We start from the raw sequence: 12687 nt of genomic DNA on the forward strand, positions 1-12687 counted from the left end.
CAATGGTTCGGGGCTTGCTCTAACCCCATTATTAGGTAGAACTGACCCCTAACTGTTAACTCTGCCCGTGACGTCACAATGCTAGTTACTAGAGTTAATAGTTTCTGGTCAGTTTTACCTGACGATGGGGCTAAAACAAACCCTGAAGCGTTGTACTCCAGAATAATAATAAAAAAGATGTAACTCAGAAAAATCCCTCTGTTCAACTAATATCTTATCGTGAATGGACACTAAAATCTTGCGGTTGTTCCAGAAACAAATATGCGAAAAAACTCTGTTTTACGATTGAACATTACTGCTTTTTGAGCATGATGGTGTCCTGTATCCCTGTCCGAGCAAATGTAATCCATTTTCATAACATCTTAAAACTTTACTCTTATTTTCACAGACAAAGTGCGTGTACATTGTATTTTCATGAGGAAAAAACAGAAATCGTTTCATATCTCGAAGTGTATTTTGCCTTTAAGTGATAACACCTGGGACAAGATAAGACATCGTAGGTCCAGGATGAATTATTTAGCTGAATTAATAACACCTAAAACTGGATAAACCAAATGCAGGTTATGAACAAATCTGCTAAAAACTATTCCATTACGATTCAGATTGTGCCATTAACACTCGTATTTGAACCACTAGGTTAGAAGAACGCGTCCTGCCCCACCATCATAAACACTTGCAAAGGCAAGTCAAGTACGTGTTGTGCCATTCAAAATATTGAAAATACAAATACTTTTCGTTAGTTCTGCGACAAATTTGAATATATTCACCATGTCCCCGTTTGTTGTTATTCAAACAACATTCAAACATTGGCTCTATGATGCTCTTTGGAATCGTTGGTGAAAACGCATGCATATAGTTTAAAGGGACTTAAATGGTACTTCAATTTAAGTCAAAGTATGTACATGACGAATGTTAAACATTTTTTAAAGCTTAAATCCTTATCAAGATTTTACATCCTTACTTCCGGTAAGCATCCGTACCTCTGAAGGAAGAAATAACCGGATATAATCTATTGTTCACTTCGATGGTCACACTGCAACTGTAGTTTCACCCCAGCTGATGGTCATATTGAAGCTGTAGTTTCACCCAATCAGAAGGTCACATTGAAGCTTGTAGTTTCACCCCAGCTGATGGTCACATTGCAGCTGCAGTTTCACTCCAGCTGATGATCACATTGCAGCTGTAGTTTCGCTCCCATCTGATGGTCACATTGCAGCTATACTTTCACCCCATCTGATGGTCACATTGAAGCTGTTGTTTCACCCTAGCTGATGGTCACATTGCAGCTGCAGTTTCACTCCCATCTAAGGGTCACATTGCAGATGTAGTTTCAGTCTCATCTGATGAGCACATTGCAGCTATAGTTTCACCCCATCTGAAGGCCACATTGCAGATGTAGTTTCACTCCAATCTGATGGTAACATTGCCGCAATTGTTTCACCGCATTTGATGGTCACATAGCAGCTGTAGTTTCGCCTCGATCTGATGGTCACATTGCAGCTGTATTTTCACCCCAGCTGATGGTCACATTTCACCTGTAGTTTCACTTTCATCTGATGGTAACATAGCAGCAATTGTTTCACTCCCATCTGATGGTAACATTGCAGCTGTAGTTTCGCCTCGATCTGATGGTCACATTGCAGCTGTAGTTTCACCCCAGCTGATGGTCACATTTCACCTGTAGTTTCACTCCAGCTGATGGTAATATTGCAGCAATTTTTTCACCCCATCCGATGTAACTTTGCACCTGTAGTTTCACTCCCATCTGAAGGTCACATTGCAGCTGTAGCTGATGGTCACATTGCAGATGTAGTTTCACCCCATCTGATGGATGGTCACATTGCAGCTGTAGTTTCACCCCATCTGATGGTCACATTGAAGCTGTAGTTTCACCCTATCAGAAGGTCACATTGAAGCTGTAGCTGCTGATGGTCACATTGCAGCTGTAGTTTCACCCCATCTGATGGTCACATTGAAGCTGTAGTTTCACTCCCAGCTGATGGTCATATTGCAGCTGTAGTTTCACCCCATCTGACGGGTCACATTGCAGCTGTAGTTTCGCCCCAGCTGATGGTCACATTGCAGCTGTAGTTTCACCCCATCTGATGGTCACATTGAAGCTGTAGTTTCAGTCCCATCTGATGGTCATATTGGAGCTGTAGTTTCACCCCAGCTGATGGTCACATTGCAGCTGCAGTTTCATCCCAGCAGATGGTCACATTGCAGCTGTAGTTTCACCCCATCTGATGGTCACATTGCAGCTGTAGTTTCACCCCAGCTGATGATCACATTGCAGCTGTAGTTTCACTCCCATCTGATGGTCCCATTGCAGCTGTAGTTTCGCCTCGATCTGATGTCGCATTGCAGCTGTAGTTTCACTCCCATCTGATGTCACATCGCAGCTGTAGTTTCACTCCCATTTCATGGTCACATTGCATCTGTAGTTTCACTCCCATCTGATGTCACATTGCAGCTGTAGTTTCACCCCAGCTGATGGTCCCATTGCAGCTGTAGTCTCACTCCCATCTGATGGTCACAGACCCGATGGTCTCGTTAAAGCTGATGTTTCACTTCGATCTAATGACCAGATTGAAGCTGTCATTTAGCTCCAATTTCGTAGTCACGTACTAACTGTATTTTCACTTAAGCTAAGGGTCACGTTGCGGCTGCACTTTCACTGCGAATTGATTTTCACGTTGTGTTTGTAGTTTCTTTCGACCTTGTAATTACGACCACAAACAAAACAAATAAACAAATATTTTCAATAATTATCAAATTTATATGAACACATATGTCACGCTGGAATAGGCTTTCACATCCATACACCGTTACAACATGCATCACAATGTCATGACGTCACATATATTGTATCAAATATATACTTCATAGTCGTCGTACACAACTATGTACACTGTGTAGTTCTTTAGTAACCATGGCTACAATGCTATAACAGCCATATCAATCACAATTCTTCTCGAAATTCTTTACCAATCACTCCAATCTAAATCCACAATCATGTAAACAATTACTTTTATAAGGCGTTTTGTTGGGCCATAAATTAACATTCGATCCGACCCAAAGATTGTTTTTTTAAAAAAACAATTACACTAGGTAAAATGCAACTTCGATTCTCAAAGTGTGATTGATTTTTTTCACACTGTTAAGTTCTGATTTTCCCTCCGGGAAAAGATATAAATTTCCACAGAAATCAAGGGTTGGAGACACAAAATAAAATAGAAAAATAAAATCCGCCCTCTCGTATTTTTTTTTTTTTTTTTTTTGAAAAAAAAAAGTAATGACAGACATGAATTTTGTTTAATGTGGCCTTAATCATTAGGTTTCCTGGATTCACCGAAACGACTTTTTACATACCTGCAGAATAGGCCTGGGGTGAGTGAGTTCAGTTAATGAGGAACAGTATGCCATTTAATGCTGGATAATATTTCAGTTAATGCGGAGCACTAGTTCAGTTAATGCGGGACAGTATTTCAATTGATGCGTGTAAGCTTGATGCGTTAGGCTGCACATCAGAATTAAATGTTTCTTCGGGCAATTTTTTTAAAAAATGACGAGGGCAGTAGGCCTTTTTATAATTTTTGATACAAAAAAATGACGAGGGAGGAACACATTATTTTTTTAAACTCTCAGAGCTTGGGAAGTTTAGCACGTGTTGTAGATTCGCACAAATAGAAGTGCCCGAGAAGCATTTCATTCTTTTTTATTTAGCCTTAGGCCTCAGTCTTAAGAGAAACCCACGAGCACATTATCCATGGCTATGACTATTTAATAACTGCCCTGTGTGAACCCAGGCCGCTTTAAACATTTCTCCACTTATATCAAAAGTGGACGAATTTCAAGAATGAAATCAAGAATCCTTTGTGAGAGAGTCTCGTTTTACGCCACACTCAGCATTATACCAGCTGTATTGCGGCTGTCTGCAAATAATCGAGTCTGGATCAGTCAACCCAGTGATCAAAAGCATGAGCATCGATCTAGGCTATTGTGATACGATGTCACTGGTGAACCAAGTCAGCGATCCTTACCACCCAGTCCCGTTAGTAGAATCCCTTGTGATACTTGTATTTGTGTTGGAGTGTATGCGAGTGCAAAGGCCGCCATAACAAGAAGCGGTAAGAAAATATTCGTTATATAACGATACTGTTCTCCTGTTGTTCTGTGACAGTACAGATGGTATAAACAGTGAATGTTGTTTTATACCACAGTCAGCAAGACTGAACCAAAGGAGCGTCCGACTGCCAATAATGGAACCCAGACAACGTAATCCACTTGAAATTCCACAACTAAACATGTCATCTTCAGTTCTGCAAACCTGCAAACTTTATCGCAAAGCGTGGTACGATACCAACCGACCATACATTCAACCCATATCTATGTACATAACTGTCTTTCTCGATTTTAACATTTGTAGTGTGACCATGTCTTCAGACAAAGATAATATATTTGCCGAATGAAATAATTGTAACTCTTCCATTCAGTCATGAAAATACAATTCGTAGGGCACGGAAAAGACCGAGTGGTCCCGAGTGGCAAAATTCATTCAAAACGACAAACCCTTTATGGACAAACAATCGAATTTCAACGAGCGTCCCTTCTCAAATGACAGTCTGCTGACTGCTCCGTGCCAAACCTGTAAACATATCCCTCCGGATTTTACAACACATAAACAGTTGTTTATACGCCATCTTGAACTGGCGACTGAACACGTAAAACAATATGGGATTCATCGTGCTGTTTAAATATCCCAACCACATGGCAATAAGTTTCGCCAAATTTGGCAGCGTGAAATCCAGGAATGGATCCGCCGTGTTTATGAGAATGAAGGGGAACCAGCAGACACAGAAGCAGCCCATGACGATGCCAAGAGTCTTTGCAGCCTTCGTCTCCTGCTGCAGGCGACCTTCGTCCTTGAATTCAGCATCTCGGTGGGCGAGAGTTTGTAAGTTTCTCGCGTGACGTCTCGCGGCGGCGAAAATCCTAGAATAACACACAGCCATGAAGATAGTTGGTACGTAGAACGACACCAGGGTTGAGAACACCGAGTAGGGTTTGTTCATGAGGAGAGGGCAGCCTTTCTCCACCTTGGTAAAGCAGTAGCTGAGGTGTTCCACTCCACTAAGGTTCCAGTGCCACATTATTGGCACTACGAACGCCAAAATTGGGATGATCCAACAAGATAGAATCATCACCACAGTCGTCTTATGTCGAATTTTAACATGGAGGAAGGGACGACTGATTGCTAGATATCTATCGCAGGCTAGACAGGACAGGTTCAGGATCGATGCAGTGGAGAAAACGCAGTCGAAGACGTTGACGATGTCACAGAAAGTTTCGCCCAGCGGCCAGATGTGATCGTTACCAAGCTCCACAGCACGAAAGGGCACAATTAGCAAAGCTACACATATATCCGCTACAGCAAGAGACACAACGAAGGCATTGGCTTTGGTTCTGAGGTACCGGAATCTGGCAACCGAAAGAATCACAACTCCGTTGCCGATTAAAGTCAAGAGTGGTAGGAGCGCCAGTAAAATCCAAACAAACTGCTTCAGACCATCTCGCAGAGGAGGCAACGCACCTGGATGCTTGGCAAGAACTTCATCACAGTCGAATGTAAGGTTCGCCATCTCGGTCCGTCATATCATAGGGAACAAAATCTGAAAATAAAACAGAATGACTCTTATATAACGTTGGAGATTACTGCATGAAATGAACAAGGTTTAACGTTAAAACACCGTTCCAAAGAAATTCACTGTTCTCACATATGCCGTGTATTATAACTGCCTTCGTGTACCCTTAACTCAGTCACAGTCATATCTTCATTATGGTTAAAAATAGAACTAAAAGTCATTAACAATAGCCGTCCAGCGCACTCCAGTAGCCTTGTCCTTTGTCAGTCATTGGAGAGACCGTGACGTCAATTCTGAAATAATCTAGTGGGTGGATATTGGATTCACGCCGCAACAGCAGGTTTGCATCAATGGATAATTGAGTGACGTGTTATGTCGTATTATACGAGGTTCGAGATAAACTAAGAGCGGATTCACTATGACCACAATGCGCCTTTATTTGTCTAGCCTACCGTCTTCAGCAACCGATGTTTATAAGAGGCGAGTAACGGGATCGGGTGGTCTGGCTCGCTGACTTAGTTGACACATGTTATCGTATCCCAACTGCACAAATCATTGCTCATGATTTTGATCACTAGCTTCTCTGGTCTAGACTCCATTACGTACAGCTGGAATATTGCTGAGTGCGGAAATAAACATCAAACAAACTTTGTCTTGAACGACAATGGAGTGTGATCCCTGGTTAGCTTTTCTCGAAACGTTCATAGCCCTGCGAACTTCTTAAGTCCATTCTTAACACATTTGCTACAATCAAAATTAAGAATTCGCAGGGTTACGAGCATTCGAGAATAAGTACCCTGATTATTATGAAGACAGGCTCTCAATCCACAAAACGTTCTTAGCCCTACAATATTCGTATTTTGTGAGAAACTATACGACAGGTCGTACATCTACGAACGCGTAGTGGATCATGCCCCGTCTTAGTCAGTTCAACCGCAAAATATTCATGTCCCCAGTAACTGGATGTTAACCTATCCTTTCAAGTGAACCTCACCTGTAAGGGAGGTGTACAGAAGTACAGAATACATTCGTGAGTAGATTGGTATAGCTATCGCAACACAGTTGTCTCCCCTTCAATAGCCATCTCTAGTTACGAAGGCTTTGTAGGTCAGTACCCTAAACGATCCTACCAATGAAGCATGAGTAAAACGCAGATCGCCCTAAACCACTTGAAACAAGAATTAATGTTATTTCCGGCCAAACATGCGTTTTATTATTGATCCTAGAAACCTTGAATCTGTCACTTCATTCACAACAATCACTACTCCATCAAAGTTCATGATGATCATCTGCTAATCAGATCAAACAGGGTAAAGGTCGAACCAGTAAATATGGATTATTGCCCAAGATCAATTGAAAAAAATCGTGTTTACAAACTACTTTCTACAGCATGTAGCTGTTTATTCAATCAATCATTATCTGTAATCATCCAATCACATTAAGATATTCCAGTTGTCTTGACGTGATTTCCGTTTTCTTTAGAAACTATTAAGGCCATTTCCGTATTGATCTGTCAATATCCCCAGACGGATATTCACCTTAGGGTCAATAGTTCCATATCACTACAAGCGTCACACACTAAATCCCGCAGTCCGTTCCTTCACGTGCGCCTAAAAACTATGGGGGTAGGAAATCAAAAGCTGTATGGTTAAGCCCCTAGGAGCGGACAGACTGTTCCAAATTGAATTACAAGGATTTCTTAGCACTTTCAAGGAGCTTTCTCTAGCGTTAATCATTAACCTGGCTATGTCAGTCGATTTTCACTCCCCATCACTTAACATGGTGTTAATAGGACGTCGCTTTATTGATGGAGAAGTCTCATGATTGGAAGTTTTCGGATTTCTACGAAAATATTTCCATACATTAAGATCTGTCTAATATTTGTGTACATGTCTGACTATTAAATGTATGAGCTAAATTCCACTCTAGGTCGTATTTTTGATATTCATGAATACGTCTGTGCTCAAGGACGAGTGAAACTGTGCATGTCGAACTATTTTAGAAAATTCTTTTCCATTTTATTACTGATTTACGAGGCTGTCTCGCCCTTGTGAAACGTATTTTGTAAAATGACAGAAAGAAATGTATGACCAGTTTTACATAGGGATCAGCGGTGTCGAAAAATCTGCTTTGATCAACGCCGTTGCCTAGCAGCATATTTTAATGAGATGTACACATAACAAAACGTAAACAGGAATTCGGCGGGATATTAGACTTGAAGATTTTTTAATGAAAGATGATAAATTACCTATTAACTTTTGAATCATAATGTGATTGGTTTGACGTTCTCGCTCATGCTATCCTTAAATATTACAGTACATTATATAGCATATTTTGCGTCATCCAAGTGAGTGAGTGAGTTTACGCCGCATTCAGCAATATTTCAGCTATATGGCGGCGGTCTGTAAATAATCCAGTCTGGACCAGACAATACAGTGACCAACAACATAAGCATCAATCTGCACATTTGGGAACCGATGACATGTGTCAACCAAGTCAGCGAGCCTGACCTCTCGATCCCTTTCCTCGCCTCTTACGACGAGCATAATCGCCTTTTATGGCCAGCATTCCAATTGGTTGCTGAAGGCCTATTCTAACCAGGGACCTTCACGGGTTGCGATATCTAAGAATAGTTTATTAATAGCACCAGTATATGTAATGCATCATATTTAAAACATCACGTTTAAAACAAGATAACAATGCTATGGAAACACAAAATTACAATATGGCTGCCCAAATGAAATCGAACTAGAAACTCTCTGTCATAGTAGAGTATTAGCAATACCTGTAAACACGCATATAACCTTTCCGATTCCGTTGATATGAGTGTATCGATTTACGAAGAGAAAACACCTTCAAGAGGTACCACGGCTTGTCGACACTTAGGCCACTACATAAGCTCACGAACAGTTCAGTAAGATAAGGTCAAAAATGGTCGGCTGACGAAGTTAACAAAAGGATTTAATCTGGGTTTGTGATTCATCTGGGATGGTGCAAGGGTCATGAAAATGCGTTCTAATACTTTTATGCTCCGGGAATCATAGTGATCATAGATCTGAGGTGATCGTAACTAGCCTTCGTTAACATAGTGAGTGAGCGAGTTTAGTTTTACACCGCACTCGGCAATTTCCTGCGACATGACAACGGTCTTTAAATGATTAAGTCTGGAGCAGACAATCCAGTGATCAACAGCATGAACATCGGTCTGCGCAGTTGGATATGATGACGTGCCCGACCACTCGTTAGTCGCCTCTTACGGCAAGCATAGTCGCCTTTTGTGGTAAGGATGGGTTGCTGAAGGCCTATTCTACCCCGGACCTTCATGGGTCTCTTTAAGATGGACTTACAACAGTCATTGTACATTGTGCCACGATCGTTCAGTAAAACGGGGCCCTGCATCATTGCGCACAGCCGATTGCGATTCCTGAAACCACCAGGGCCTAGATTTTCGAAGCTCTCATGGCGCTAAGATAGTCGTAAGTGTCATACGTTAACATTAACTTACGACTATCTCAGCGCTAAGAGAGTTTCGAAAATCGAGCCCCAGGTCTCCTGCCAAGAGTGACGATGGCCGATGTATCGTTGGATACGACTGGTCGACAGTAAGGATGTCATTCAATGGTTCCTTGTATCGACTGAAAAATGGCAAACTAACTCAAGTTTTGAATACACAATGACATTTACAAAGTGGTCAAATTTAACACATATTATATTTAAGATTACACTTTCTCTTGTTTGCTGGTGATTAGGTGCCTCATTCTAAGAGCGTTGGTTCGAATCCAGGATGGGACCTGACTCAACCGAAGCAGTAGAATCTGTACTTTACCGGTCCAGTTTATTGTTTGTTTGTTTTGTTTGTTATTTTGTTTGTTTTTAACAAAACACGCCATTGTGGAGTTTATAAAAGGGACTTTTGGTATTTGACACATAACAGATATCTAACAGATAAGGTGGATTAATACCACTGTTTCCCTAACCATCATTGCATATAAAGCCCATAGTTACGACAACCAACAACTGAGTCACGTTTGTTTGGTCACTGACCGCACGTGTTGCTAATCTACAAAAAATGTTCTGAGTGATTTCATCATTTGCCAAAACAATACTTTCCGAGCGAAACGAAACCCAGTAATTGATAGACCCCCACCTTGTCAGATCACGTGGCACTGTGATTGTTAGTGTCAAATCTCACCAACACAATGGTTGCTAAGGGCTGTTGTTAGCTTGGAGATGTTAAAGTAGGAAGCAGACATTAAAGCGGAAAGTGATCCTGTATCAGTTCATTTGTGACTAGATGACTATAGATTGTATCGGTTCAATAGGATACGCTGTTTGTGTGGGATAATTGGTTCCGTTCTATGCCATGTATGCTGTTTGGTGCACTTCATGAGTCTGTTCAAATTACAGAGCTTGATCATCTGCTTTTTGTCCAGCTGAACAGGAAAGGTCGCTCGAAAACCACAGACTGCAATATTTGGTTGATCGAGTTCTGTTTTACGTCACATTTAGCAATATTCTAGTAGACAGCGGGGAACGCCAGAACGTTGTACCCATGTGGGCATTTGAACGTGCTCTCCGAAGTGACCAAAGGGTGTCTGACTTAATTCATATATTTATAATGACAACTCACAAAATGACGCTTGAGTCAAGACAACGTTGATTGTACTGTTTTGGGTTTTCTTTTCTTTCGTTTTTGTTTTTCGTTCTTTCTTGGTGGGTCAAAAATGAAACATACAGGTTTATGGATTACAACTTCTTGTTTATTACGTTGAGCGACGTTTCCATGTAGATTCTTACATTGTTGTCAAGCTAAATGTGTGGGTGTTGTGATAAGGTGGCTGTTAGTCTTTTTCCAGACAAACATCTCTCTTTAAAGTATATTAGGCTATGGTCAGCATTACAGAATAATTTTACAATGTTTTTGAGGATGGTAAACCAGTAACAGCCATGCATTATCGCCTTCGTAAAGTATTCAGCATTTTTGTACAATGTAGAGGCATTATATATTATTATTCAAGGATAACATATAAATCTTATGTGCAGAATATTCACTGGAATGTATGCCCTCCTAATTCACAAACCTTATCAGAAACTTAGCAATACTTATCAAAACATATTCATCCTAACATGACATATGTCTTACAAAAGGTAAGGGTTTTTTTTCAGTGTGCGTTGCTGAGAACCAAACTTCATAATATATGAGGACCTGTTTTGAAATCTACTGCATAGCAAAATACAGAATAGACCTGAAGATCCGGGTTAGAATTGATCTTCAGCAACCCATGCTTGTCGTAAGAGGAGACTAATGGGATCGGGGAGTAAGGCTTGCTGACTTGGTTGACACGTGTTATCGTATTCCAGTTGCATAGATTGGTGCTCATGCTGTTGATCACTTTATTGACTGATCCAGACTCAGTTATTTACAGACCGCCGCCATATACAAGAATCAGGAAATATTTATTCATATACAAGTTCTTTATTCTGTATAGGCGACGTTTCGAGATAGATGCTAATGGCGTCAAGTAGGTGGTGAACGACGACGGCGACGACAACGACATGACATTGGAGTCTATGTCGAAACGTCGTCTATACAGAATAAAGAGCCCTCTCATCTCCTCAACATCTTGAATGTCAGTCAAAGACTCCGGCATATAGCTGGAACATTGTTTCGTACAACGCAAACTACAAACCAAGCCAAAACAACGAATACACATAAAATGGATTTTACCAAAACATTACAAAAGTTGTGGAAACGTTACTTGACTGAGAACGGAAATTCTGGAAGGTCCTTAACAGAACCATGATAATCGCATTAAAATATATCACTAATTCACGTTAATTCAGTTATAACAATTGAGCATAGATGCATGTTTTTCCCTTTTCCGGGATTTGATTTCTTATGAATCAGAACGATGATTCGGATTAACATTTGGTTTGTTTCCCAGATTGCGATATTGTTTTAAGGAGGTGAGGTTATGCGTGATTCAAGAACCTGGGACATACGCTCGGATATATACCATTAAAATAAGTAGGGATATTCCACTTTGCGAGCATACCACAAGTCAGTGCCAATGCATGTAATGTAATGTATATCCTTACAGACTAAATAATCCAAAGGAATTGAATAAATTGTCACATTTTCCTTCATCGCCTGTTTCGTCCTTGGTTTCATCATTTGCATTTGATCAGTCTTGGAAATTCAACCACCCCTACTTTTTAAAATGGTATATTTGACTATTTCAACTGTATCATAATTAGGCTGATTGTAGATACCTGATTGGTCTTAAACACCGCAATATTTCGGGTAGTTGCTTATTTACTACGGGTAGACGGGGTAGACAAGTGGGTAAAACGTTCGTTCGTCACTCTAAAGATCTGGGTTCCAATTCTGTAGTCTCCGGAGTGATATTGCGGTAATAGTGTTAAAACACTCACTCACTCACTCACTCACTCACTCACTTTTTCACTTACTTACTCACTTAACACAGACATGCCAGAATCGATATTTCACAAATTATTTTTATATGTGCTAATGTACATTCAGTAATTTTGAATGATTGAAAATCTGAACAAGCAATTTGAACAACTTTCACCTCGAACACTTAGAAACATTTAGATAAATCGCATTAAAGAAAAGATAACGCTAACAATAAACACAAACAGCCGTTGATAACAAACGTCGACAAAGTTCCTACAATTAATCCCATTCTCATGTTTTCGATTAAAAAGCTTCCCTACTCAAATGTTCATTTTAACAACTGAAAACCACAAAAATTCAATGTCAAAACCAGCCACTCGCTGAAATAAATGTTCCTTTAACCCGTGCGCTCCTCAACAACTTCTTCTCGTCCACAGTCACCTTTCAACAGTTTCCATTTGGCCTTGGCATCTTAAGTACTTACAACTCATAGATTACAAGAGCCTATTTTTACCGGTCGGACCGAGAACATAGGTCGCTGGTCGTATGGGATCAGTCTTCTAACAGGGAAATGAATAATTGGAAAATAAGCTTATTCAGCCACAAGGCAGATACGTGTTCTTG

The 12687-nt window shown here is 40.5% G+C and overlaps 1 pseudogene; it reads right to left on the reverse strand.

Annotated features, from left to right (window-relative positions):
* Positions 1-2758: 2758 nt before the first annotated feature.
* LOC137265546 (5-hydroxytryptamine receptor 4 pseudogene) overlaps positions 2759-12687 on the reverse strand; it is a 59474-nt pseudogene continuing 49545 nt past the window's right edge.

The sequence above is a fragment of the Haliotis asinina genome, chromosome 15 (assembly GCF_037392515.1).
Source record: "Haliotis asinina isolate JCU_RB_2024 chromosome 15, JCU_Hal_asi_v2, whole genome shotgun sequence".
Lineage (NCBI taxonomy): Eukaryota > Metazoa > Mollusca > Gastropoda > Lepetellida > Haliotidae > Haliotis > Haliotis asinina.